The sequence below is a fragment of the Ailuropoda melanoleuca genome, chromosome 3 (genome assembly GCF_002007445.2).
Source record: "Ailuropoda melanoleuca isolate Jingjing chromosome 3, ASM200744v2, whole genome shotgun sequence".
In the NCBI taxonomy this organism is placed as follows: Eukaryota; Metazoa; Chordata; class Mammalia; order Carnivora; family Ursidae; genus Ailuropoda; species Ailuropoda melanoleuca.
The window spans coordinates 134,981,257-135,008,668 of record NC_048220.1 but is presented as its reverse complement, the minus strand read 5'-3'; the positions used below and the strand labels follow the sequence as shown (position 1 = coordinate 135,008,668).

General features: G+C 39.6%; 1 protein-coding gene across 3 annotated transcripts in view; it reads left to right on the top strand.

The window, feature by feature from the left end:
* Window positions 1–27,412, top strand: part of FBXL7 (F-box and leucine rich repeat protein 7) — a 376,376-nt gene that overhangs the window by 105,770 nt on the left and 243,194 nt on the right. Inside the window, exon 3 of one of the 3 annotated variants that reach the window (XM_034657077.1) lies at window positions 4,148–4,265. The exons of the other annotated variants lie outside the window; for them this stretch is intronic. The gene's annotated coding sequence lies outside the window, so the exon portion shown is untranslated. The remainder of the gene's footprint in view (window positions 1–4,147; window positions 4,266–27,412) is intronic. 3 annotated transcript variants of the gene reach the window in all.

Sequence of the window (27,412 nt, the reverse complement as noted above, 5' to 3'; positions counted from 1 at the left end):
ATGTTCTAACATCTTGGGTGGTAGTGGCTCCCAAGGTGACACCTTCCTGTGTCCCTAAAAATCCTTAGTCAGTCTTTACTAAACTCACAAAGTGCTTGGAGGGAGTGGATTTCCTATATAAATCAGGAAAGGGCTGAATTTTGAGACCGTCCACTTGCATTCCTTATAGTCACTTGTCTTACACAAATACAACGAAAGCCAACTGAGAATCCATCAATTAACGCTCCCTTTCTATTACAATTTGCAAAATTTAAGCATCCTATTAGGCTTCTATTCTGTTGTATATAATGATATTCTATATAATATATTATTTTATGCAATTTATATTAACTTTTCCCTTTTAAGACTGATAATGAACTCACATTGGTCCAATTATTAATAATTGTTATTCTCTTCTTGGATGCTGGCTTTTTCACAACTTCTTCTATGAAAAACCTTTAAGGACCTTCTTTATCCTTCCAGCACTGTCCTTCAGGCTATAAAAACACCCTTGCTTTCTGGCCACAAAAGAATGCTGCAGGTCCATTTTTTTGTTTTGTTTTGTTTTGTTCCTGCCCAAAATACAGAACCAGTTATGCCCAATGGGATTCTTTTTTTTTTTTTTTTTTTAACGGGGAAACATTTTCAAGATGTAAATCTGGGAGTGAAACAAAAGGCTCCTGCTGCTGTGGACTCATTTTTAATCAAGTTGGATCTGGAGAAAATATATTTTAAAGGTACCAGGACACATTGATTTTATCAGTTTATAATGCTGTATATTCTAAATTCTTGCACTATACTTAATATTCTAACATTATGAAATTTCATTTGCCACTAAGACTCTCTACTATTCAGCAACCAAAGATATAACTTAGGCTGGGCCCACACCATCAGATCTTCAAATATGCCCACACATGCCTGATCTTAGCAGTGACAAATAATAGGCTACAGCTCAATCAAAATATCTACCGCGTGGGTTATGTGCATGCTTTCCGTTCGTATGTCTGTAGTGTCATTCCTGCAATTGCTTGAGTCCTTTGAGGAAGAAACTGTCTTTTATTCCCCTTTGTATGCCAAGTGGCTACCACAGTGATTGCCATACAATAACCATTTGAAACAAGTTTATTAAGTGAATGAATGGGTTCTGATTCTTTTTTTAAAGATTTTTTAATAATTTTTTTATTATGTTAGTCACCATACATTATTACATCAGTAGTTTTTGATGCAATGTTCCATGATTCATTGTTTGCATATAACACCTAGTGCTCCATGCAATACGTGCCCTCCTTAATACCCATCATCGGGCTAACCCATCCCCCCACACCCCCTCTCCTTTAGAACCCTCAGTTTGTTTCCCAGAGTCCATAGTCTCTCATGGTTCATCTTCCCTTCTGATTCACCCCCCTTCGTCCATATATACAATGGAATATTACTCAGCCATCAGAAAGGATGATTACCTAACATTTGCATCAACATGGTTGGAACTAGAGGGAATTATGCTAAGTGAAATAAGTCAAGCAGAGAAAGACAATTATCATATGGTTTCACTTATATGTGGAACATAAGAAATAGCATGGAGGACATTAGGAGAAGGAAGGGGAAAATGGGTTCAGATTCTAAGAAGGAAGAGCCCTCTTGATTAATTTTTCCAACTATGGTCATAAAGACTATGACATTGGGGCTTCTGGGTGGCTCAGTCATTAAGCATCTGCCTTGGGCCCAGGGCGTGATCCCAGGGTCCTGGGATTGAGCCCCACATTGGGCTCCCTGCTCCCCTGGGAGCCTGCTTCTTCCTCTCCCACTCCCCCTGCTTGTGTTCCCTCTCTCGTTGGCTGTCTCTCTGTCAAATAAATAAATAAAATCTTAAAAAAAAAAAAGACTATGACATCAAAAGCTGTGCAAATCCAAGGTAATATGTGAGAGATAGAGTTACTTTTTAGAAAAAAAGAGTAACACTATTTCTTAGGAAAACTTGAAGCACATCATGGGAATGTTAGCCATCAATTTGCTTTTAGTTGCCTTTTGTGTTAAGGGAACAAACAGCTTCTGTAAGAAGAGACATGTCAGAAGGAAGAAGATATTTTGAACAGAAGATATTTCTGGTTTCTATGTTTTCATTTGTTTCAGCATTTTTAAACTAAAAGAAGTTTTGTTGTCTATTGAATATTATCTGTATAAATCACCAGTTTTTTTCAGAAAAGTTTTTAACATTTCAGATCAGCAAATGATACAAACTTAGTAATACAGAATTCTTGGGGTGCCTGGGTGGCTCAGATGGTTAAGTATCTGCCCTCGGCTCAGGTCATGATCCTAGGGTCCTGGGATGGAGCCCTGCCTGCATCGGGCTCCCTGCTTAGTGGGGAGCCTGCTTCTCCCTCTCTCTCTACTGTTTCCCCTGCTTGTACTCTTGCTCTCTGTCAAATAAATAAATAAAATATTAAAAAAAAAAGAAATACAGAATTCTAGAGCTATTCAGCCTCTGTACCTCAATTTTAAGGGCAGAGGAAAAATTTTCTTTACCCCCAACCAATTTAATTTTATTAAAACTCTTTTAAATCTTTTTTAACCTCAATACGTTGAATTATTTCAATTCTTCACTTATTGATATGTCAAAGTATCAAATTAGAGCCTGCGGTTCTTTAACTGGTGAAATTGGAGAAGTAAGTTTCATTTTATTGGCACAAAATATGGCTGAATTGGTCAGTTAATAAATGTATTCAGGTTTTTTTTGGGGGGGTGGTTCACTGATTCGTTAGGAAGAAATGTTAGGAAAAGCATTCCTAAAGGAGAAAATAATATTGTTCTTTCCTCTTTTTTTTTTTAATCTTTTTTTTTTTTTTAAGATTTTATTTATTTGACAGAGACAGAGACAGAGACAGAGACAGCCAGCGAGAGAAGGAACACAAGCAGGGGGAGTGGGAGAGGAAGAAGCAGGCTCATAGCGGAGGAGCCTGATGTGGGGCCTCGATCCCATAACACCGGGATCACGCCCTGAGCCGAAGGCAGACGCTTAACCGCTGTGCCACCCAGGCGCCCCTGTTCTTTCCTCTTTTTAAAAGCATTATCCTAGAACCAACCTTGACCACAGATTATCTTTTGCAAGCTATGTTCTATTTTGTAGAAAGTGGGAAACTGTAAATTTCATGTTTTGTTTAGCTAGGTTGGAACCGGTCAGTGCAGAGATTAGGGAATCATTTCACTCAATCTCAGAGATTTACAAAGAGCTAAATTCTGGTAGTGGATGCATTTGGAAAATGAAGTAGGAGGTTGAACTGTGCATTTGATACGAGTGAGAGGGGGAAACATAAAGCTGTGTAAGAAAATTTTGTAACTTTTTTTTAACTCCCTATTTATGGGTGATACAAGTTACTTAGCCTGAATTTTCTTCTCTGTAAACCAAGAATAATAATATTCTCTACTTCATGAGCTGGTTATGAGGAGTAAATTTAAAAATTATATGCAGTATGAGTCCCTGTGCATATTATCTGGTTTAATTTCATCGACTTACTCACAGCCAGTTGATGTGAGTTCCATATCCTACCTTGTTCAGGGACAGGAAGATGTTGTACGGAAAAATCACCCTTAAGTGAATTCAACATAGTTCCAGTAGAAATCCCAATAAGATTTTAATTTTGAAACTTGACCAAACTCTACTCTCTTGACCTGGAAGAATAAATCCAGCATCTATAAGTACCTACCACATGTGGACACTGAATTCAATTCAATTACATATGTATGACATTGTGTAGGTTGAATTACTTATGTATGTTGAACTCATTTGTTGAGTATTGAATACATGTGCATATGAGAATAGCCAGGAAAATTTTGGCAATGGGTAATGAGAGTAACATTTCCTTAGTGTCGTGAAAATATATCACACATTTACAAATACTAAGAAGTGTGGTATGGTAGAGCTTGGTGTCATGGAACAGAGAGTTCAGGGTAGACTTAGTTATATGTGGGAATTCAGGGTATAATAAGGATGGCATCATAAATGGATAAGGGAGATAAGCCTTGTCAATACATCCTAACAGGAAAATCAGCTTCTCGTTTTTAAAAAAAAGGAACGTGGGCAAACTAATGTGTTCCTGTTGCCAAAAAAAATTCTGAATGGATGAGAGGTTGAAATGTTCAAATTAAATATAGATGAATGTTTTATAATCTCAAGGTAGACGAACCTTTGAGAGCATGAACACAGAAATTGTCATAAAGCTGAAGAAGGCCACCGGCACGTGCATGGGGAAGTGCGGGCTCTAGAGGGTAGAGGAAGATCTTTCCGTGGTCAGGTATGTTTGTCTTTTCATGAAGCAAAGTTCAACACTGGTCTCTCTCTCTCTTTCTTTCTTTCTTTTTTTTCTTTTTTGCTGGCCTTTTGAAGCTGTTGATGTGTTAGTGTACGTTGTTAATTTTCAAGCAGTATATTTTATTTCTCATGCTTCTTTTTTTTTTATCCTTACAACCAGGAAATGCTGATACATGTGAATCAAGAGCCTTAAAGTATATGTACACACTTTGACCTAGGGATTTCACGATAGAAAATTACCTTAAAAATCTAAATTTTAACTGTAGATATATGCTACTTAATTTTTATAGCATAAAAAATTGGTAAAATATTTCATTGAGACATATATACCTCAAAGACCTGTTTAGGCATTAAAAACATGTTCACAAATAGTGTTTCAAGATATGGGAAAGTATTTATGAAAAATGCATATCATGAAGCAGCTATGAATGCCACAAATAGGATTATATTTGAAGAGGAAAAAGACTGAGGGGGACATGTTTTAGGGTGTTATCAATGGTTATCACTGAGTGACAGAATTATGGATTATTTTTGTTTTGTGTGTTTTCCAATATCGTCTAACTTTCCATGGCGAAGAGGTAATTCAGAAGTGGGTTCTTTTTTTAAGAGCTGCAATGTCTCTTTAGATAGTTGTTTTTGGAATTTTGTTGAATGTGATGTGACAAAAGTTGCAATTATTTGTTTTTTTTCACGACTAAGATTCATGGATAAAAATTGGCCTTGCTGTTTCTTATCCCTGATACCCCAATATGCGTTCAGCACCCATCTGTGCAGTGATTGGTTGCTTTCATGGTTTTCTCTGTATTCAATTTTAAAAGATGTTTCTTAAACTTAAGAACTTAAAACTTCTTTCCATTAGTTGAATGTAGTTCCAACACAATTCTTCTTTTTCCTATACCTTTATAGAGTAAGGTATATCCAATACCTCACATGTATTCTGATTCATTCTGTATTCATTTACCTAGGGATATTTTCACTCACCAAAGTTTACTGAATGCCAGATGCTATGCCTAGGGAATGGGGACTCCTTGGAGAGCAAAATAGACACAAACCTGACCTCCTGGAATTTTTCATCTTATAGAGACACAGATATTATAGAAACTTAAAAATAAATTATATTCTAAGAATGCCTTCTTCAGTATATGCCTAGAAGTAAAAACTTAAGCTGAGGCCTGAATGATGAACAGGAATTAGCAAGGTAAATAGGGTGAACATTTGTATGTGGGAGGTGTGATGGCAAAGAGAGTGGGGTCCTGGTTATCTATTATTGTATAACAAATTACCCTGAAACAATGTGTGACTTTCCTATTGCTGCTGTAACAGAGTATGACTAATTTAGTGGTTTCATGTAACACAAATCTATGATCTTACAGTTTGAATGTCAGAAGCTCTACACAAGTCTCCAGTGACTAAAATCATGGTGTTGGTAAGGCTGTGTTTCTTCTGGCCGCTCTAGGGGAGAATCCATTCCTTGCTTTATTCCATCTTGGTTCATGGTCCCTTCATCATCAAAACCAGCACCATAACATTTTCCAAATCTCTCTCTCTGATCCTTCTGTTTCCCTGCTGTAAGGATTACTTTGGACCCACCCAGATGTTCCAGGATTATCCCACCATCTCAAGATCTTTAACTTAATCACTTCTACAAAGTCCCTTTTACCACATAGTAACAGTTCAAGTTTCTGGGGTCTAGGCCATGGCCATCTTTGGGGAAGCCATTATTCTGTCTTTGACATTTACTTACTTAAAACACCAACCGTTTTATTATAGCTCACAATTTTTTTTCCAATGAGAAACATGGGTGGGGCTTGGCTGTAATTCTTCTGTTCCATGTGGCATGGACTGAGGCCACTGGTGGTATTCTGCTGCTGGATAGGCTGGTCTACAAGGTCAACAGCGTGTGCTTGCACCTTGCCTAGGATGGCTGGACTGTCAATTGGAGCGCCTACAGGTCACCTCTCTAGCAGGATGGTTTCAGGGTAATTGGACTCCTTACACGGTTGCTCAGGGCTCCAGAAAGAGTATCTCAAGAGAGAGAGGAAGTGGGAGGGGAGGTGGGTGGAGGGATGGGGTAACTGTGTGACGGGCATTAAGGAGGGCACTTGAAGTAATGAGCACTGGGTGTTATATGTAACTGATGAATCACTAAATTCTACCTCTAAAACTAATAATACACTATATATTAATTAAATTGAATTTAAATAAAAAATTTAAAAAAAAAACAGGAAGTGGAAGCTGCCAGTTTCTTATGGCCTGGGTTCCAAAATTAGCACAACTTCGCTTCTTCCATATTGTATTCATCACACCATCCCAGAGCCACTCAGATTTGAGGGTGGGGACACTGACTTCTCCATTTCATGCGCAAATGTTGATATATTTCTAGCTATTTTGGGTCACTAGAGTGGATGGGTAGTGGCGCAGGATTCCATGAAGAAGGATGAGATGTGGGAATGCCTTAGACCTGGAGGGACCTTCGGGCTTCTCTGAACTATGGCTCCTGTGTGTATTTGCAACACAATGACAGAGGAGAGCTGACGCTGGATGAGTAGTGGGACCTTCTAGACCACATGCAGGTTATGGGTTTATTCTGAGTAAGGAGGAGCCCCTGAGGACTTTGAGCAGGGACAGATCTGCTGTGGCTACTGGGTGATCTGGTTAGTGGGCTGTGAGGGAAGCCCATGAGAAGTCAGTTGTGGGCCGGGTTAGAAATAACGGTACTCGAGACTAGTATGGTTCAGACTCATTTTCAGCCACATCTTTCTAGTAGCTTATGGTAGAGGATGATAAAGGGAGGTCACTGATAGTCTGTGAACTCCTTGTCTATATCGAGGTCAATACGGAAAGCAATGGTGATTAGAATCCTTTATAACAACCTGATAGGCTGCAGCATCCGGAGGAGTGAGCATGGGCTTGTATTTTGTATATCTGGGGGTTTTTTGTTGTTTTTTTAACTTTTATTTTTCTCTTCGTTTTTGTTAGTATATTCATTAGGAATTTGAAATTTGAAAAATTACTGGTCTTTTCCAACTCATAGGTTGCGAAGTTCATCCTTCCTAGATTCCTAGAACACAGTCTCTCACCTTAGTACACATGACACCTTTCCTTTGTATCTCTCTTGGGTGCCCTGGACTCTCCTCATGGAAAAGAAACACCTCCAACCACGTGTGCGGGATTTCTTCTGAACGGGAGGTCAGACTCATTCTGACTTGCTCTTTTAACGTGTGACTGCTGAGGGCTTGGACGGAGCAATTTTGTAATAGTCTGTGAAAGTCCCTGATATGACTGCTCTTTCGTAGCATCTTGTCAGTATTTATTTGTCATACTTGCGTTTTAGAATTAAGTGTTCTCCAGTTGCGTTAGCCACGGAAGGCTTCTTGCTCACAGTGACGGGGCCAACTGGTGGTTGGCAAATGTTAGAAAACAGATTAAAATAAGGAATCCTTTACAAATTAATATGTAGGCTGTAAATGTTTTCATTAACTCAAAACATATTCATTTGTTTTCCAGTCTTTTGAAGTTTGGTTAAAACCTTCTGTTTGAATATGCGGCTACTGATTGGAGTTCTGCAGTGTGTTTTCGTGCATGGATCACGGAGCCACAGATCCTTTATAATTTTCAGTGTTGTTGCCTTTCAATTTGGTAGGATGAAATATACTTTCATTTTCTCAAAAGTAATAGATCTAATAGAAAGGGGAGGAATACAATCTAAAAATGTTATGTCACATACTTAATCAGAAAGCCACAGATTTTAAATTAGAAATAGTGCATTTTCATTATGCTAAAAGGAGAAAGAAGCAGAAATGGTTCATTTTTGCCAGTTCTGAATGCATGGATGACACAGCCTTCTTTCTTGGCAGAGAGAAGAGAGATGTGTGATGGGTCTCTCAGCTCCTCAAATGTTCTCATTCTTGTTCTGCTAATTAAGAGCAGCTGATAAATTTAGATACTCCTTACTGATAGTTTTATATTTCAGAAATTAGAAAAAGTCATGATGGGAAAGCTTATAAAATATAAAAATCAAAATGAAATTTTGATGATATAATTGACACCATCTCCCATGAGCAGAAATTGGAGCCAGTGTGAATGGATCTCTTTTGAGGTCAGATTTTAAAGCCCATATAAAACAGATAAAGACAGGCACATAATCAAGGGGAAAGTAATATCAAATTGTTAGGAATGGTGTCAGCAGGAGGAGCATGGTAAATGAGCTGAGATGGACAGAAAGAAAAGGCAGAAAACTGCACAAAGTCATGTTGTTTAAAGTTACATAAGAAGATGAACTGGAGGGGCGCCTGGGTGGCTCAGTTGGTTATGCGTCTACCTTCTGCTCAGGTCATGATCTTAGGATCCTGGGATCCAGGCCCGCGCTGGACTCCCTGCTCAGCGGGCAGTCTGCTTCTCCTTCTGCCCCTCCCCCCATTCGTGTGCTCTCTCGCTCTCCCTCTCTCTCAAATAAAATCTTGAAAAAAGAAGGTGAAGTGGGAAGTATGCCAAAGAAAGCGTAATGCAATGACAGATGGCAGTATCATTTAACAGGTGACCTAGGGAGAGCAGAAGGACACAGATGCTGGAACCAATTCTTTCAATAACAAGGAGGCTGTCTTCATAAATACTGAAAGGCATAAATGAGAGCAACAGGTAGCCACTCTCAGTGCTTACTGTGTGCTAGGCATGGTTCCCAGTGTGTTACATATATGAGCTCATTTAACCACAGCACCGATGAAGGGTACTATTATTATAACCATTTTAGGAGTGAGGGGCAGAGAGTTCAGAATGGTGTGGCCACTAAGTGCTTGAACTAAAGCATGTTTTTTCTGGACTCCATTCTTCTGAGTAGGGCTGTGTGATTCAAAATGGAAGCCCACAGCAAGTGACATGTCTTAAAAAGAATCTTTAAAATGAGTCCAAGTCAACACAGCTAAGCCAATCACACCACGGACTGAAGGACTGGAGATTTTGAACACTGCGAACAGTGTGGACCAGGATCCTGCTCCCGCAGCTTGTTGAGTCTGCTTCAGTCATTCAGCTAACTCAGTTTGCCACCAGCTCCATGACAGTCACCGTGCAGAGTGTTAAGGTGTTAGGATAAGAAAACACAGCGGATGCCATCCTTGCTCTCCAGAAGTGCATCTATGGCAAAGACCAAAAGATGAAGGAGAACTCGAATTCTATTTGATGCATTACTTAAAAACCGCAGTGGGCCCAGAGGAAGCATGGGGAAGCAGGTGTAGCGGGCCGCTTCACAGAGGAGCTGATGTTTGATCCCGGCTTCGCATGGTGAGGGCGAGTCACCCAGTGAGAACTGGGAGGAAGAGTCTACTCCAAGTGGGATCCAGGATGAGCAGCACTGCATCTCCGGGAGCTTGTCAGAGGTGCAGAATTTCAGCTTCACCCTAGACCCTCCAGATCTGCATTTTAACAAGTTATCTGGGTGATGCGCAAGTACACTGAAGTTTAGGAAGCTCTGCCGTAAGGCGAGTCCGTAATTTCAGCGTTGCGTGCACCCAGGGCACGGTGGGGGGATGTATTTCCCATGTCCAGCTGACTTTAAACTATATTCCGAGGACATTGATGGCCTGTTGCAAATTCCTAGCAGTTTAGCAAGTAGATTGTATACCTGGTCTTTTGAAAGTCATCAGTCTGCAGCTCAACCTGCTCCTAGTTTCCCAAAACAGCATTTCCACAACGTGTGTAGAAAGGGATATTCCAGAATTTGTGATACTAGAAAATAGATTCAGAATAAAAGCAGTCCTCTGGCACTCTCCTTCACACTGCTCTGAGCCTTAAAATAGGGTCTGAGCTGTATAGACCCAAGTGTGGCTTCCCCACCTAGCCTGGATTTCCCCAGCAGAATCAGAAAATGATCTTTCAGTGAGATGTTCTCAGGAAGGAGTGTTATTTTGTGTTTTGCTCCTTCAGGGTCTCTTGTGTCTTGAGAAACTTTCTGATGAATCATTATCAAGGAGAGCTTGTATTCTTTTGTTGTTGTTCATCTCTGGCACTGTGATTTACTCTTAAATTTCTAAATTGTGGAATCCATCTGGTTCTTGATGTCCAGAAATATCTCTAAGACTGACCTGGGTGGGGCTTCAGACTCAGAAAGGCCTGGGCTCAAATTTGGGCTCCATAATTTATGGGACCTGTACAAAGCCCCATCTCTCATTCTGAAAAAATGAAGATAATGCTTATCTCTCACGTTATTGCAAGCATCAGAACATAATCTATGCAAAGATTGCTAAATCACTGCCTGGCCTGTGGCATATGCTTAATGAACACTCGCCAGAGCTCATCGTAACTTACAGAGTCATGTCTGTTGAAATAGACCAGGGCTGCAGACAGTCACGTACAGAAGCCGGGAGCGAAGGAAAGCCAGCGGTTGCTGAGTTGGTGAATTCTGACGTTCTTGCTTCTTCTGCCCGGCCCTGTCCTGTTTGCTGCACCTACTGCGTCTCCGCCTCTGTCATCACATTGCTGTCTCCTTGCATGTCCATGTCTCTGCTCTTCTTCTGTGAGGGGTAGCGGCCCACTGTACTTCAGTATGACCTCATCCTCACTGGTTTTATCTTCAAGGACCCTGTCTCCAAATAAGGTCACATTCCAAGGTAATGGGGCCTGAGACTTCAAAGTATTTTTTGATGGACACAGTTTAACCCATAACAGAGTCTTGGGGGGCTAGTCGGCTTCTCCTCAGTCTTGCCCGTAAGACCAGCCCAAGTGGAGCCTCTGTCATTTACAACGAGCTGCAGCATCTCACGCGCTAGAGCTGGAACAGTCAAGGCGAGGTCCCTAAGGCTCACACAGCTGGCACTGGCTGAGGCCCTGTAGCCAGAGCTTGCTGATCTGCCCCAGCATTCAAGCCAAGTGAGGCAAACCCCCACAGAGCCAACACACGCTCTAGCTGTTTTTTTCCTTCTGGAAATCCATAACATGTTTCTCTAGGTTCCCATCAAATGCTTTATATATTGGTGTTTTAGGGACTTCTTGAAGTGAGCTGGTCCCCCCACACCTTTCCATGGGACTGAGAGCTGAGGGTGGTCCACGGCCATTCCGCAGTGAGGTGCCTTCAAGGTAGAGGGTGCATGCAGAGCAGGGTCTTGCACACTCCTTCTTCCTTCCAGACTTAATTCTCCTCCTCCTCTGACTGTGAGCCTGGGACGCAGAGAGTGGCAGGGAGTTTTGGTTGCATGGAAATTCCTTCACAGGGAAGCAGAGGGAATCAAAGTAAGGGCCTCTCCTAAGTCATCACCGCCATTTTATTAATGGGAGTTAATTTCACATACAGAGTGCCCAGACATTTGGTTCAACATTATTCTGTTTGTGCTGTGAGGGCATTTCTGGATGAGATTCACGCTTGAATTAGCGGGCCCAGTAAAACAAATGGCCCTTCCCAGTGTGGGTGGGCCTTGTCCAATCCATGAAAGGCCTGAATAGAAGAAAAGGCTGAGTGGGAAAGAATTCTCACTCTGCCGACTGTCTTTGAGCTGGGATGTCAGTCCCCACTCCTGCCTTTGGACAAGGGCTCAGACTTGGGCTGGAACTCACAGCATCAGCTGTCCTGGTCCTCGGGCCTTCTGGCTCAGACTAGAACCACACCACTGCCCTTTTGGGTCTCCAGCTTGCTGACCGAAGATCTTGGGACTTCTCAGACTCTGTAATCACGTGAGCTAATTTTTTAATGATAAATCTGTTTTTACATATAATCTCCCGTTGGTTCTGTTTCTCTGGAGAACACTGACTAATACATTAGTAAATGTGACCTCTCGCATATTTGAGTATCTGATGAGACTTTGAAAGAGCAAGGCTTCCTGACACATGATCTCAATCATCTTAGTAGTTAAAATAATTGGTATTTTTTAGCTAAGAGATCTTAGAGATGTTCTCCCCAACTCTAGCCCAGTGATCTCTTTCCATTTCTCCCAACTGCTTTTCTGTTCTGGCGTATGGAAAAATTCACACATGGACGACTTTTTATGTGTTTCTCCATTCCTTTCTGTTTGTTACAAAAAGAAAAAAGACAATTGCTCAAATCCATTTTGAAACCCTTCAAGGCTGCCACACACAGTAGGTTTTGGTGCTGCCAAGCCTCCCAAGAGTCAGAGATGTCAGGGGTCATGCACCTGTTCAACTCAAAACTGTAGTAAGTCCTTCCTTGCACTTGATTTCTGATTCAGAGGAGTGTGGAGTAGTTGGCATGATCAAGAATTTGGGGCTATTTACAAAGTAAAAATTGATGGTCTGTGAAACCTGCTCTTCCTTACCTAAACTCAAACCCTCAAGTGGTAGGAGAACTAACTAAGCCTTTCAGTAGGTTCTAAATGCAAGGAAATTTGGCTTGTTCTCAACGCAGTTGATGCCATGGAGCAAACCAGGCTAACCTTTGTATCCCTGGAATGAGACAGATCTAGACAGGCTTCTGCGTGAAAAATGGGGAGGGAGTGTAAGAGGAGACTTGGAATCCATATTAGAGTCCTCCACTGGTATTCATGTAATAATGTCCCATTCTCCTAAATTCTTACTTCCCACAATAACAACTTGTCAACCCGTTCAATTGACTTTTTGATATTCTATTTCAGAGAAAGAACAATGGCATCTTCCTTTTGTAAATTAAGTGCAAAACTCTGAGTACTTTTTTGCCTTTCTTCTTTTGACCAGAGTACCATTTTACTCATCTCAATTATAATTTGTTTAACAGGTTTCATTTGCTTTTCCCCATTTAATAAATGAACCCTTTTATGTGTTTAACTGTTATTTGTTTAAGAGAGTCTGCAATGAATAATGCAACGAACAGCCAAATTTTTCACGTAATAATTTTTTACGAACCATACAAAGACAGCTTGAATTTTATAAATCTAAATGAACTCACTAGCAGCAAGGGTCCCAGTCCTCAGGCTTCCTCATGGAGCTGCTTCTCTCTATATATGTTTGAATTATTAATCTATCCAACCTCCTCTTTTCCCCTTGCTGCAAAATTTACAAGAAAGGAACCAGCTAAACCTAGCTAGAGATTTGCATGAATTCTGATTTTTAAGAGCCAACAATTTTAGCCAAGAATCACCTCGTCTTCTGTATCCTACTTGTATTTGTAGGTTAGAACCTTAATGCAATGCCTGTAAACAACAACAACAACAACGACGAAAACAAAACTCATGCTGGCTTCCTCACACCTGAAAGGCAGATGTACAGAAAGATTTGGAGTGGAGCTGTTGATTTTGGGAGGAACAACATGCAGAAACCCTCACTGTCTTTCTTTTTACTTTCTTTACCTCTAGCATTGTGTCCAAGGTTGGAAAGGTGGGTGGATGAAGGGCTTAACTTCTTTGAAATATTAAGTATAGAACTTTGAACCATGCTTGACTTCCCTGGATCAAGCAAGAATTGGAGGCTGAGCTCAGAGAGCTTGAAGGAAGCATTTGTTTTTCTACAATATAAGGCTGATGTAGATGAAGACTGGTTTGGTCAAGGAAGAGGAAATAGTTCTTGCATGAGCCATTGGTATCATGTGCTTTGAGTGTCTGTTGATTGGAAACAGTGATCATCTGTGAGTGGATAATCTGGCTGTAGAGGTGACTACTTGGGTTTGATCTGAGGCCATGTCAAGGCCTAGCAAATAGAAGAGTTTAGTCCAAATGAGTGCTTGGATGCATGCCTGACTCAATGTTTTCCTCCATCAAAAAACCAAAAGAAATGGTTTTTGAATTTAGCATCGTTCTGACAATTTATACTTTAGTTCATTCAGAGGAATGGTGTATTTGTCAGGCCACAATAACCTGCCTGCCATTTTCCTATTCAAATCCATCCTCACTAATGTTTTGCTGTTTATGCTGATGATTTAGAGTGAGGAGTTAATGAACAATCTTATTATTGCCCTTATATGGGAAATAATACAGCATCTATGTAAAATGCTAATGACTCCTCCTTTCCTTCCATATCAAGAGAGAGAGAGAGAGAGAGAGTTTAATACTTTTGCCTACTTGAGTAATGCTTCAATTCTAAGGAAACAGACCATTAGTCTTACATGATTTCAGTTCGACATTTGCTTTAGGAGACTGGGTTTGAGCACATCAGAGATATGTACGAAGCTGAAACTTAATGAGACCTGCTGCTTTAATGGAATTAATGGCATCTTTGAGATGCTCCTTAGTCGATGGTTTTTAGATCTAGAGAATCTAGTATGCTCATGAGGAAATAAATCCCTTTCCCCACTCCCCAGAGGAGGAGACAAAGTGACACCCAGGTTTGCTTTGGTTGCGTTGGTAGAGCATCTGGTCACAGCGCTCTCACCTTTGGACGGACCCAGAACAATGGCAGAGACAAAGATCCTGGAAGCCAATAAGCTCCATGCAAATCTTTGCACTCCTGGGATTTTATATTTGCCTATTCCTTTCCCAGCTGGGGTGTTGACCCACTCTGATAATCAGCAGTTTTCATGGACAAAGTGATATGCAAAACTAATATGGGTCGGACAGTTTTTACCACAATCTGGGCAAGTTTCCTTATGCGGACATTTGATTTTGGAAAGTAATTTTCCATTTTTGTTGTTGTTTTTCATTAAGCCAGCATGTGTATACATTAGTTACACCTTTACATCAATTGATGCCTTCATCTGGTACTGAGCTCCATGATATGAAAGCTATCTCATATTTTCTTAGAGTTTTTTTGCCCCATGTGTTTTTTTTTTAATTGAGATAAAATTGACATATAACATTATGTTAGTTTCAGGTGTACAAGATCATGATTTGATATTTGTATGTATTGTAAAATGTTCACCAGAATAAGTCTAGTTAACATCTGTCACCGTATAGTTACAAAAATTTATTTTTCTTGTGATTGAGAACTTATAAGATTTACTTACTCTCTTAGCAACTTTCAACTATGCAAAACTGTATTATTAACTATAGTCACCATGCTGTGCATTACATCCCCATGACTAATTTTATAACTGGAAGTTTATATCGCTTGACCCCTTCACTCATGTCACCATTGTTTGGTTGTTTTTAAAAAGTACCGTTATCACTCTTTGTCTCCTTTGTAACAGGCTTACTTGGGTCAATTCTATATGAAACTTTGCAGATTGAAAGTTCTGTCCAATAACAAAATAACTTGGCTGCATTGTTCACTTGAAAATGACAACATAATTGCTTAGCCTTCCTTTCAAACATGGAATTTTGGCTTGTTTAGAGCTTGTTCTCTGTTCTAACAATCACCCACAGCGATTACTTCATTCATTTGTATTTCTAAGAAACTTTAAAACTCTTGGAGGCATTGAGGTTTAATGGGTGTGGGTAGAGGTGGGAGGAGGAGAAATGTTAGAGAAACCATGATTAACCCACTAACTTGTTGGGTAACGTTGGAAATTCAACCTCCCAAGCACTCAGTCTCTTGCTTTAGAGAATGAGGATAATGGTACATGCCTCACATCTTACACAACTGAAAGCATCAGTTTGGTACACCATACAGGATATGCAAAAACTTATTTCTTTTTGAGCATTTATATCCCACTTAACGATAATAATATAAATACTTCGTAACTACTTTGTGTCTGGAATTATTTTAGTTACTTCCAATTTAATCCCTCCAATACTCAAATAAGGTAGCTTTGCATGACTCCCATTTTACAGATGAAGAAACTGAGACAGAGAGGTTAAGGAACTTGCCTGAGGTTATACTGCTGGTAAGTGGTCAGCTTATGAATTGAACCCAGACAGTCTGGCTCCAAAATGAAGAACTTGAAACAATGCCAGGAAATGATTTTCACCAAGTTTAGCTGGAACCAGGCTTGAAGACTGTCTCAAATGCTGCTTCTATGGCTATGGCAGGAGCTGAATAGATACTCCTACATTAATGGAAATTAGACATTCTCCTTGGCTGATCTTATCCCTCAAATCATTTTCAGCTGTTTCAGAGCCTTGGAATTGCTGGAAATGTTTAAACACCACATTGTTGATTTAACTTATTTTGGTGTTTTGCAATCCCCTCCCCACCTCAGTTTTCTCTCTGTTTGAATGTTAATTGTGTGTTACTCTGTGATACTGATGGGCGACTGTTACCCCTCCTCTGTTGAGACATTATGGACTATGAATCTCAGAGACTTCGATTGTGATATGCTGAGCTCAGCTGACAGTCCCCAGGGGCGTATGTGACCAAGTGATATTCCCCAAAAACTCAGGAGCCTGGAGTGACCTGGTTGGCTCTAGAATTCACGGAGGGTTCAGATCATATTTTGTGGAACTGGCCTGGCCAGGGATAACGTGTCCTCACTATGTCTGTTGGTCCAAATCACAAAACAACCCCAGTTCAGTCTGGTCCGCAGGTATTAAGTGGTACCGGTTAAACTCTGATGCCAGCTGCGAGTGTGTGGAAGTCCTACACTAAATTGGATTGGACTACCTTCAGCAGGGGAGCAAGATGACGCTGTGAAGAAAAGAATTCCCATCTCTATGTGACCTTCTAATGCCAAGAATAGGCCACTCATTAACATTTATTTAGCACTTAGGAAGAAATGCCACAAATAATTGCCGTTGAGTTCTACAAATTCTTATGGTTTCGATAGATGAAGCATTATTATCCACATTTCCAATGTGGGAAATAAGACTCAGAAAGATCAGGACAATAAGGGCTCTACTGTGGACTTAACCACGAGCCTCAGACACCAAGCCTCCTGAAGATGCAGCGTCTCTTTGATTCCGTGGTATCTCTCAATATACTTAGGGGCGATTGTCAGTTTTTCATGCTGTCTCATAGTACGGTACCTCCCGAATACCCGTGGTAGAGCACAGCAAAATCTGAACCTCAGGAAGGCAGAGAGGCTGAATGGCTAGAGAAACGGAAGGCTACAAAGGAAGTGGTGAAGAAGAATCCAGGGGTGAAGGTAGTGAATGAACGTCGTGCACCCTTTCATGCTTATTCCTTCTCTGTATTATTTAGTAGGCAACAGCAAGAGTCCCCGGAAGAAGAACACTTATAATCAAATATATTTCGTACCAGTGATCATGGGAGAGGGAGGAGAGGGTCGCTGACAGCTACTGGAGGAGTTTGGCATCCCCTGAGTGCTACAGTAAGGTCGTATTTCTTCATCTTTGTCCCAACCCAGGTAGGCAGTAGTACCTCCATTTTACAGATGAGTAAACTTAGGATCAGAAGTGGAAGTACTTGGCCTGAGCTCGCACAGCAGGGAGGGTCCGTATCAGAATTTGAACCGGAATGTCTGTCGTTTCTCACTTTCTCTGGCTGCTTCTCTAAAGCCTGGAGGTGAGAGGGAGCGCTGAAAATACCAGCGTGCAGTAACACTTTATAAACACTTGCCACCAGCACACATTTGAAATGAAAACTTTAATAAAGGAAACATAAACATGCAGTGGATAGAATGAGCAGACTCTTTTTGAATGCATACTTAATTTTCCTACTACTACCGGCTACTGAACTTAGTTTGCCTTGGATGTGTCAACAATTGATGTGACTACAGTATACATCGAAGTGTGTTTTCTCTAAGATTTAAGTCATGCAAGAATTGATGTTGGTTTTATAGGATCCTCTGTGGTTTCTTCTTAAACACTATGCTTTGGATTTCAGCGTGTGTGTGTGTTTTGTTTTATTTGTTTACATCTGAATTGGGAATGAAGGCACCTGCTTGTCACCCAAGTCCACGTGTTTAAGTACAGGTGAAGGACATGTATAAAACCTTTTGAGATGTGGAGCATGAACAGCTCCCTAACTAGACATACGTGAAAAAGCACCAAACTCTGGCTTTAGGCTTTCTATAAAGGATTTTCTCCTCCAGTAACATGGCCATTTCTGCATTTTAAAATCTCTGGAACATTCCTGTGGTGATCGTTTTTATCCTGTTTGGACTGAAGCTTGGTTTAACCGTTCAATATTCACAGAGCCAAGTGGATCAGGCCCCAGGATGGCTTGAACCTGGCCAGTGGAAGTGGCCACATTCCTGTAAGATAAGGTCTCCGTTACCAACTTCCACAGGCATTTGTGTGAAGCTTATTTTTCCATTCGGGTTCTCGGAGCCACAGTAATTTTCCATGTGTCCAGCCTCTAGCCGGATGCCCTGTTGAAGATTCTGTTGAACGATGCACTCCAGCTGAAATGATCTTTCCCCGGAAACTATGGAGAAATGACCACTTGAACTCAGACTCTATAACTGTTTCATTGTCTCAGACTGTGCTCATCAGAGTCCCAGCCAAGTCAATTTCATCTTTTCTTGGAGCCAGATTTGTTCTTAGGCTTTTAGGAAAATGGCTATATTTTCATTTCCTTTCTTGATATACTTACTGTCTTTTTGTTGCAGTGCATGTATATGTTGACATTGGAAGTTTAACAAGCCTTCCTTATTGGTTGCTCAATTAACATATTACTGGTTGGACTTACTGATGTGGACAAGTTTTGTAGTTATAAAAGCTATGGCTAGACCTAGGGGACAACAGAATAGCTAAAGAAAATTTGTGTTATGAGGCCCTGAGAATAAAAAGGAAGAAAAGAGGCCATCTCATTTTGGCAGGATAACTCTAAGTTATCTAGTTAATCTTGTCTCAGCTCTCCTAAAGGCATTCTCATGCTTGGCTTTTTAGATAGTTATCTCACGAAGGTATAACTATAGTGGACTGCTCATGTGTCATCTAGGCAGGACTAGATGGAAAAAAAAAGGAACTGAGTTGGTTATTCCAATATCCTATCAATCTATGGCCAAGAGTCTGAGGTCCTACCTGGTCCTCTATAATCTTCTTCCACTTTGTGGTTGGGACTGCTTCACTCCTCCCTGTGACTTTAGCTTCCCTTGGTCTCCAGGGCCAATCCTTACTTTGGCTAGAGAGATGTAAGGAGTTGCAACAGTGTTCTCTGGGCCTCTTCACCAAAGGGCACCTATTTTTTTGGTCCTGACGTTGTGTCCGGTCATTAGAAATGGAATACTGCCTGATCCCAAGACTATAAACCTACAGGAAACATGACAGTGTACTAATGCAAAGACAGAAAAATAATAGGTCAGTAGAATAGGACAGAGTCCACAAATAGACTTATAGAATTGACTTTTTACAACTGTGCCAAGCCAATTCAACGGGGAAAGGATAATCTTTATAACAAATGGTGTTGGAACAACTGGATTGCATGTGCAAGTAAAGTGATCCCAATCCATACTTTGCACTATGTACAAAAAATAACTCAAAATGGATTGTAGACCAAAATGTAAGAGCTAAGACTAACAATGACAATGAAAAAACACAACTTCCATAGGAAAACATAGGAGAAAATCTTAATGACTTTGGGTTTGCCAAGACTTATTAAATAAGACATAAAAAGTCCAAACGATAAAGGAAAAAAAATCAATGAATTGAACTTCATTAAACTTAAAATATTTTGCTTTTCAACAACACTTTTAAGGGAAAGGGGTGGGGAGAAGACAGGTGACAGGCTAGTAAAAGATATTTGCAATGTATCAATCTGACAAGAACTTGATTCCAGAAGATGTAAAGAATTCTTATAAATCAATAATAAAGAAGACCAACAACCTAATAAAAAATGGGCCAAACATTTAAATAGACACTTCACTAAAGAAGATGTATGAATGTCAAAAAGGTACATGAGGAAATGCTCAAAATCATTAGTCAGGGAGGAAAGGCCAGTTAAAGCCACAATGAGACATTACTACAAACCAATTAGAATGGCTAAAATTAAAAAAGATTAACAAGACTGAGTATATGACGTGTAGGTGAGGATATGGAGCAAGCAGAACTCTCACTCACTGCTGGGAGGAATGTATAACGCTATATTCAATGAAAAAAAATTCAGCATGTTTTTAAAAAGTTAAACATATAGTGACCATATGATCCAGTCATTCCATTCCTAAATTCTTACCACAAAGAAGCAAAGTATATGGTCCATTCAAAGACTTGTACACCAGTGTTCATAGCAGCATAGATCTGGAAATAACCCAAGTGTTCATCAGTAGTTCAGGGGACAAACTGTGCGATGTGCATACAATGAAATACTATTCAGGAATAAAAAAAATAATTGTTGAAACATGCATCAACACAGATGGATTGCAAACTAATCATGCAGAGAGAAAGAACCCAGAGAAAAGCATATACAGTATGACTCTATAAAGTTCTAGAGAATGCAAAGTAATCTGAGTCACCAAAACCAGATCACTGATTGCCTGGGGACATTGAGGAGTGGGGAGAGGAGAGAGAGATTACAGAGAAACACAGGGTGACTTCTGGCAGGTGATATATCTATTTACTTGATTGTGGAAATGGTTTCCAGGTTGTACACCTATGTTACAATTCCTCAAACTGTACGTTTTAAAGATGTGCTTTTTACTGTATATCAGTTATACCTCAATAAAGGAAAATAAACTCATTTAACCACAGAAGAAATGCTAATGTATCCTACTAATGAAAGGTTTTTTTTTTTTTTTTTTTTTTTAAAGGCAGATTGTGATCCCTTTTCTACCTGGCATCTCATTTCTAGGAAATATGCTCCCCATTCATGAGCCCTTATCTCAGCCTGTAACTATAGGGCCTGCTTCAGCCTGTCCCCCAATTTAATGCTCTGATACATTCTCACCAATTTCACTCTTACCCATCTATTTCTATTTCTGAGTATTGCCTACCACCGAATTCCCCCCAGCTGAGCTTTTTCTCTCTATCGGCGTACGCTGTTCTTCCGTATCTTGCCCTCGCCTGCTGTGACAGCACGCCTGCATAGCCATGCACTTTTGCCTCGCTCTCTACGTTAGTGTTGGCCAGACCACACTTTATTACACTCGTGGAAGACGTTCTCATTGCTTATCCTGCCCCATCCCCAGACTTGCTCCTCATCAGTTGCTAAAACTTTACCTGACGCTGACTTCTGAAATTTGACTAGATGTGTCCATAACATGTCTATAACATGACTGTGGTCAAAATTTAAGAACATGTTGTAATAATACACCATTTTGCCAACTTGTGCTGAAATATTATAGATCCATGTATAATCTTCAAATAGGGAAAGATTAAAGTCTTTACAACATAAATTTTCTTTGATATTTGAACCTCAAGACCTAACATAGACCCAAATTTCTGTTTTATGATTTATTAGGAATGACATTTTGTATTTGCTTTATTTACCTTTGTTGTTTTTAAGCTGCATTTGCCTCCATTTTCCCACACCTGTGTACATTTCTTCTTTCTCTTATATCAGTCTGAAATATAAATGCCAATGTATCTTCTTTTCACATCTGGCGTATCTACAAATCTTTTGTTTTTTTTTGCGGGTATAGCCTTGGGTACTGAAATAGCTCAGTTTTCTGTTTTCACTTGTTGATTTCTTGTTGGTGAGTGAGTCTCTCTCCTCTCTTACTTCTGATTTGCTCTGACTTCCTGTATTAGGATAGAAACAACTCTTGCATCAGCAAATGGCTGGGTAAAAAGTGTTCATCCATCCACTTCACGTGGCAAGTTTGATCTGTATGATCTACATGTAGGACTGTTTCTGGGAAGCAGTGATTGTCTTGATGGTGAAGGAATTTCGCCTCTCCTGGATCAGCTTTTTCCCGTCGTTAGATACAGCCATGCTTGGAGACCAGCAGTACCTGCACCAAAGTCCCTTCGGTGGTTTCTGCTTCACTCTGGATCATCTTTTCTTCTTTCCATCATACTTCCTGGAGTCGAAAGAATTTTGCTCAAGCCACAGGCCAACACCACAGCCTCCTGCGTCATGCATGATCTTAAAAGCCTGTTTCATTCTCTGTTTGGAAGTTTGTGTTATTACCCACAGGAAAGAAATGCCTTAAGATTTCATTTAAATTCCAGCGTATCTGGAATTGCTGATAACCTTGATTCAGATTCCGCTGTTAAAGGACTTGTGACTGACCTGTGGGCCTGGTTTCCCTGATAGGAATTATACTCCTGGATGGAAAAGTTATCACAATTTACCGAGCGACCTTGCCCTCCATCCATCGGTACAGTGTGTTGTAAGACTACTTCAGTTCTTGAGGAACACAGTTGAAGAAGACATGCCGTAAAAACTCTCGGCCAATAAAAAGAGCAAGATGAAATGTGAAGCAATTTCAACTTCCCCAAAATGTCACCTATAATGGAAAAAGTTAATGGAATAAAAAAGGCTTGTTTTATCCATTTGCCCTCACTGTATTAATCCACAGTGATATCATTTCCTTTCGGGGAGTTCTGCACAGAGGTTACCAGAAAGTACATGTACCTTTAGGCTTCCTGACTTTGCATGACCAAACTGATTTCAGTTTTCCTCAGTGTGGTATCTATTTACGAAACTTGCCCATTTCCTGAAAACATGAATGACTTTGACTTAAACTTGGGCAAACAATAAACATCGTTTAGCAGCAGCGAACCTGTCAGCACAAGGAAATAAGGTTATGGTCATGCAAATGTCTTGTACTTCATTTGGGTCAAATACACCAAACAGTGAACTAATTAGCCTTAAGTAAACTGGCTTTAGTTTCCACAGACAGTGGAACCAATTATTTCTTAGAGAAAAGTTTATTTTTACTCTAGGGCAAGGGTCTGTAACTCCTTGGAACACCCCTGAATGATTCTTCACATCAGGCCAGATGAAATTGGCAAGTCACAGATGGTTACCTTGATGTGTAAATGGTAGGGTCCTTAATTAGGTTCAGTGATATCTCTGAAAAGAGCCTAGGAATCCATTTGTGCAGGGATGAGATTAAAAGAGGATCGTCTGCCACTTAATTCTGCTTATGAGGGAAATTTATAAAACAACAACAAAACCGTTCTTTAGCAATCTACTTAATTTCCAGCCACAGACTTTCTTTTGGTTTGAATGTTTGATACATATTCGGTAGCCATCTCTCTATTTTAATATTCTTGATGTCTATTACTTATGGCTCATTTTTGTCTTGAATTTAATACCTGAAGGATTCAAGGTTATTTAAAGGATTCCAAACCTCAATCTATTCCCCAGAGCTTTAATCTCTGAAACAGAAAACTTCCTGATTAGAAAAACAGACGCCTGCTTTAGCCCCTTGAAACACTGAACTATTAGAGATATTGTCCAAGATTTTTGGTGGTTTTTCTCTGTGTGTATTGAATAAATTTTGGAAGAGTAGGCCTTAACATTTCATTTGAGATTTAAAAAAAATTACGTAATAAGGATCTACCATAAGCCTTACTTTATTTAGATACACACACGTGGGTTCTGTAATTGTAAGTCTCTACAATATAAACTACATGTTGAAAATTGTGTATATTCAGTTTTATGTTTGCATACTATTTACATGCTAGAAAATTTCTCAGAATGTGATTCAAATGGGTCTTACTGTAAACTGGGATATGGCTAATTTGTCACGGCGTATGTAGAGTGCCTAGCTTCAGAAATACCCGTGTTCCTGGTGTGGCCATGTTAAGATGGTTACTGATGTCAGCACACATTTTAGTCCAAGTTACATTTAAACATCCTGTGTCAGCCAGTCCAAGGTGTGGAAATAAGCAGAAGCTGTATTTCTTTCTGTGGTATCAGAATTGAAATAGAAACATAACATTTGACTAGATTAATCCCTACTTCCATATATGTGGTGGTATAATCAAGCAAAGATCTAGGCTGCAGTAAATGTCTTTATAAACAAACTATGGTTGATAAGTTTGCCTGAAAGTTGTGGTTTCGATGTGCTTGAAATAGTTCCGTTTCCAAGGACTCAGACATATCAGCCATTTCCCATGGTCTTGAGGGAGCAAGAGTCCACTTCCGAAACTTGGAGTCTCGGCACATGAAAAGTGAGAGGACCTCAGTACCTATTAGATGAGCTCCCTCATTTTTATAGATCCAGGACCAAGAAGGTAAATGACTTACAAGACCTGCTGTCTCACAAAGCCTTGACCCAAATTCGAATCATTTGGCCCAGTTCATGGCTGCTGCCAGAGTCCTTTTGTTGCATCTGGAGTGCTCAACTCTACAAAGCATGTTCCCATCACAGAACTTGACACTGTTGGAGCCCCCAACCTTGATTACTTCGTGCGTAGGATCAGAATTATTTTTGAGTAAATTATTTTATTATACTATGAGTATTTTATAGGAAAAAACATATCAACTTCCTTATGTGCTTATCCCTTATTTCACAATCATTTGGAAATTTTTACTTTGTGCAGTAGAAACTGGAACTATAGGCTGTACACAGAGAAACAAATAATTTCACAGTGTTTGCTAGAGAGTTGACTGGTGAATGCATAGGTTTCTGGGACTCAGGATGACTTAGGACCATGTCACATTGCAAAATAACACTAGTAATTGGGAAGGATACACTTGCGCACATTTAGTTATTATTACAGTAAAAACAAGTTGGAACCATAAACTCTAGACACTGAATATCTAAAAGATGGGTCAGTTTAGGGGCACCTGGGTGGCTCAGTCAGTTAAGTGTCTGACTCAGTTTCAGCTCAGGTCATGATCTCAGGGTCGTGAGATCAAGCCCTACATTGGGCTCCACCCTGAGCGTGCAGTCTGCTCAAGATTCTCTCTCGCCCTCTCCCTTTGTCCCTACCCTCTCTCACATGCATACACTCTCTCGAAAATAAATAAATAAATAAATAAATAAATAAATAAATAAATAAATCTTTAAAAAAATAAAAGGTGTTTCAGGTTGAAAAAGAATAAATCTAGTGTATGAGGCAAGGGTAATTAAGAAATTGTCACTTTATATAAAAAGATTAAATTATCAACATAGAGCACTCTGGCAATTACTTACATGAAGGGTACATATAACCCTTTTATATATTGTAGAATCAGATGCCGTTAGAAAAATAACCTAAATTGACATTATAAAAGTGGAAATGAGAAAGATCCCATTCATAATCATGTGGGAGAAAAAGCCATGAAATACCTGGGAATGAATTTAATGAGAAAGATTCTATGAAAAGACATATAAAATTATATTGAAGGATATAAAACAAAATCCAAATAAATGGAAAGAAAGACCATGGCCTGGATAGGAAGACTTAATATCATAAAAATGTCACTTCTCTTGAAATTAGCATATAAATTTCATGCAGTTCCAATCAGAATTCATTTTTCTCTTTTTTGAACCACATAAGTGGTTCTAAAGTGTATATGGAAGAATAAACATGTGAGAATTGCCAAGAAAATTTTGAAATGGAGCAACAGCAAAGAAGCTTGCCTTACTAGATACGAAAACCTAATAAAAAGCTACTTTAAACAAACAGTATAGTACTGGCCTGCAACAAACAATTCTATAGAACACATAAAGATCATTTAACATATTATTAAAGATAGCATTATAAGTCAGCAAATAAATATGTGTTATTCAATTAATGAACTTGGAAGAACTGGCTGTGCTTAAGTAGGAGAATAAAATTTTATTTGTACTTTATTATGTAACAACAAATTACAGATGAATGAAAAATCTGAATGCTAAAAAATCAAACCGCAGCAGTCTTGGAAGACGCTCCAAGAGAATATTTATGTAATCATCATGTGGTGAATTTTTTTTTTTAAGCAAGACCAAAACCAAAAATAGAAAGAAAAAATGACATACTTTATTTCATGAAATTTAAAAACATATGAAAGACAAAGTCTTCATATAATGGACATTTTAAATCTTTGCTGACTAGTCAGCAATTTTGAGCACCATTCAAATGTTTGGGGAATTAATCCCATTTATAAATTCTGTCTTCCTAAGGTAGAAGCAGAAATCTACTTTCCCAGGCTCCCTTGCAGCTAGTATTGGGACTTTAGCCTAGTGATTGAGATGCACCCTATTCATTCTAAATTGTCCTTCAGAAAAGTGTGATGTGAAGAAGGAGGTGGCTTCTGGAACTAATTATATCAAGAGCGACAGAGACATGTCCAGCAGTTGTAATAAGCAATGGCAGTGATCTCCAGCGTCCTAAGGGTTGGGGGAAAACACAGTACCCCATGGAACAATGCAGCAGCTTCATTCGGACATTTTCCCTAGCTCTGTGGTTTCAGAAATCAGTTGTTTATTTCTCCTTGGAACTTCCGTGATCCGTCTGATACCCTTTAATAAATTCCTTTTCTGCTTAAACTAGTAGGAGAGAGCTGTGTTTGCAACTAAGAATTCTGACTGAGTCATCCCCATAAAAGGTCAAAAGACAAATGATAGACTTGAAGAGGATAATTACCACCCAAATAAGAAAGGGTCAAAACAACCAAAGAGGAAAAAATATGCAAATGATATTCAAATGATGTAAACAGGCAATGTATTAAGGAAAGAAAAATGCAAATAAAAAGCTACATAACCTTCTAGGTGATCAGGGCAGCAATAATAAAATCACACATTTCAACCATCATATTTGTTAAAATTTAAAATATGGTTAGAATTCAAGGCTTGTAGGAATGTAGAAAAATAACTACTCGTATACCCTGTTGGTGGGAATGGCTATGTGTGAGGCCTTGCGATCTGGCAATAGTTTGTACAATTAAAATGTGGACACAAATTGATCTATTAGCTTCACTTACAGAGATTTATCCAAAAACAAATCAAAGCACTTGATTTTTAAGATAAACATAAACACACATAAATACAAACGAAGGTTTGTCACCACTTTCTTTGGAAACAACTGCAAGGAACATCGGAAGGAGGATGCTTGATGCAATCCATACTCTAGGATTCCACAGCACCATTAAGGCAGGTCTATCTGCGTGGGCTTGGAAGACTGTTCTTGGTATTTTGTTAAATGAAAATGTCAAGTTACAATCTTATCTCAATATAAAAGATTATGTATAAAAATGTATTTTATTTTAAAAGTTAATATTATAGAAGATACACACCAAATTTGCTAATAGTGCTTATGTTGTAAAGGAGATACTGGGTGTGGGAGGGAGAAAGTATAAGCTTTACTGTAGCTGTTTCTATGTAGTTCAATTTGACACAGTTGGTTCCACAATCCAAATGACTTTCGTGAAAGAGGCACGATAGTGAATTCTGTACCCGCATCACAGTTTCACCCGGCAGCATGTTATTTGTCAAACGGTGGGGCGTGGTTATCTATTTCCTTGTCGCTTCTTTAAGTCCCTGAGGAATGAGCCACACTTCCCTCAGCAGGTGCCAGGGATTCCCCATCCTAGGCCAAGCTCCGATAGAAACATTTTGGTTCTTTGCATTCCATCCCCTCTGAAGAG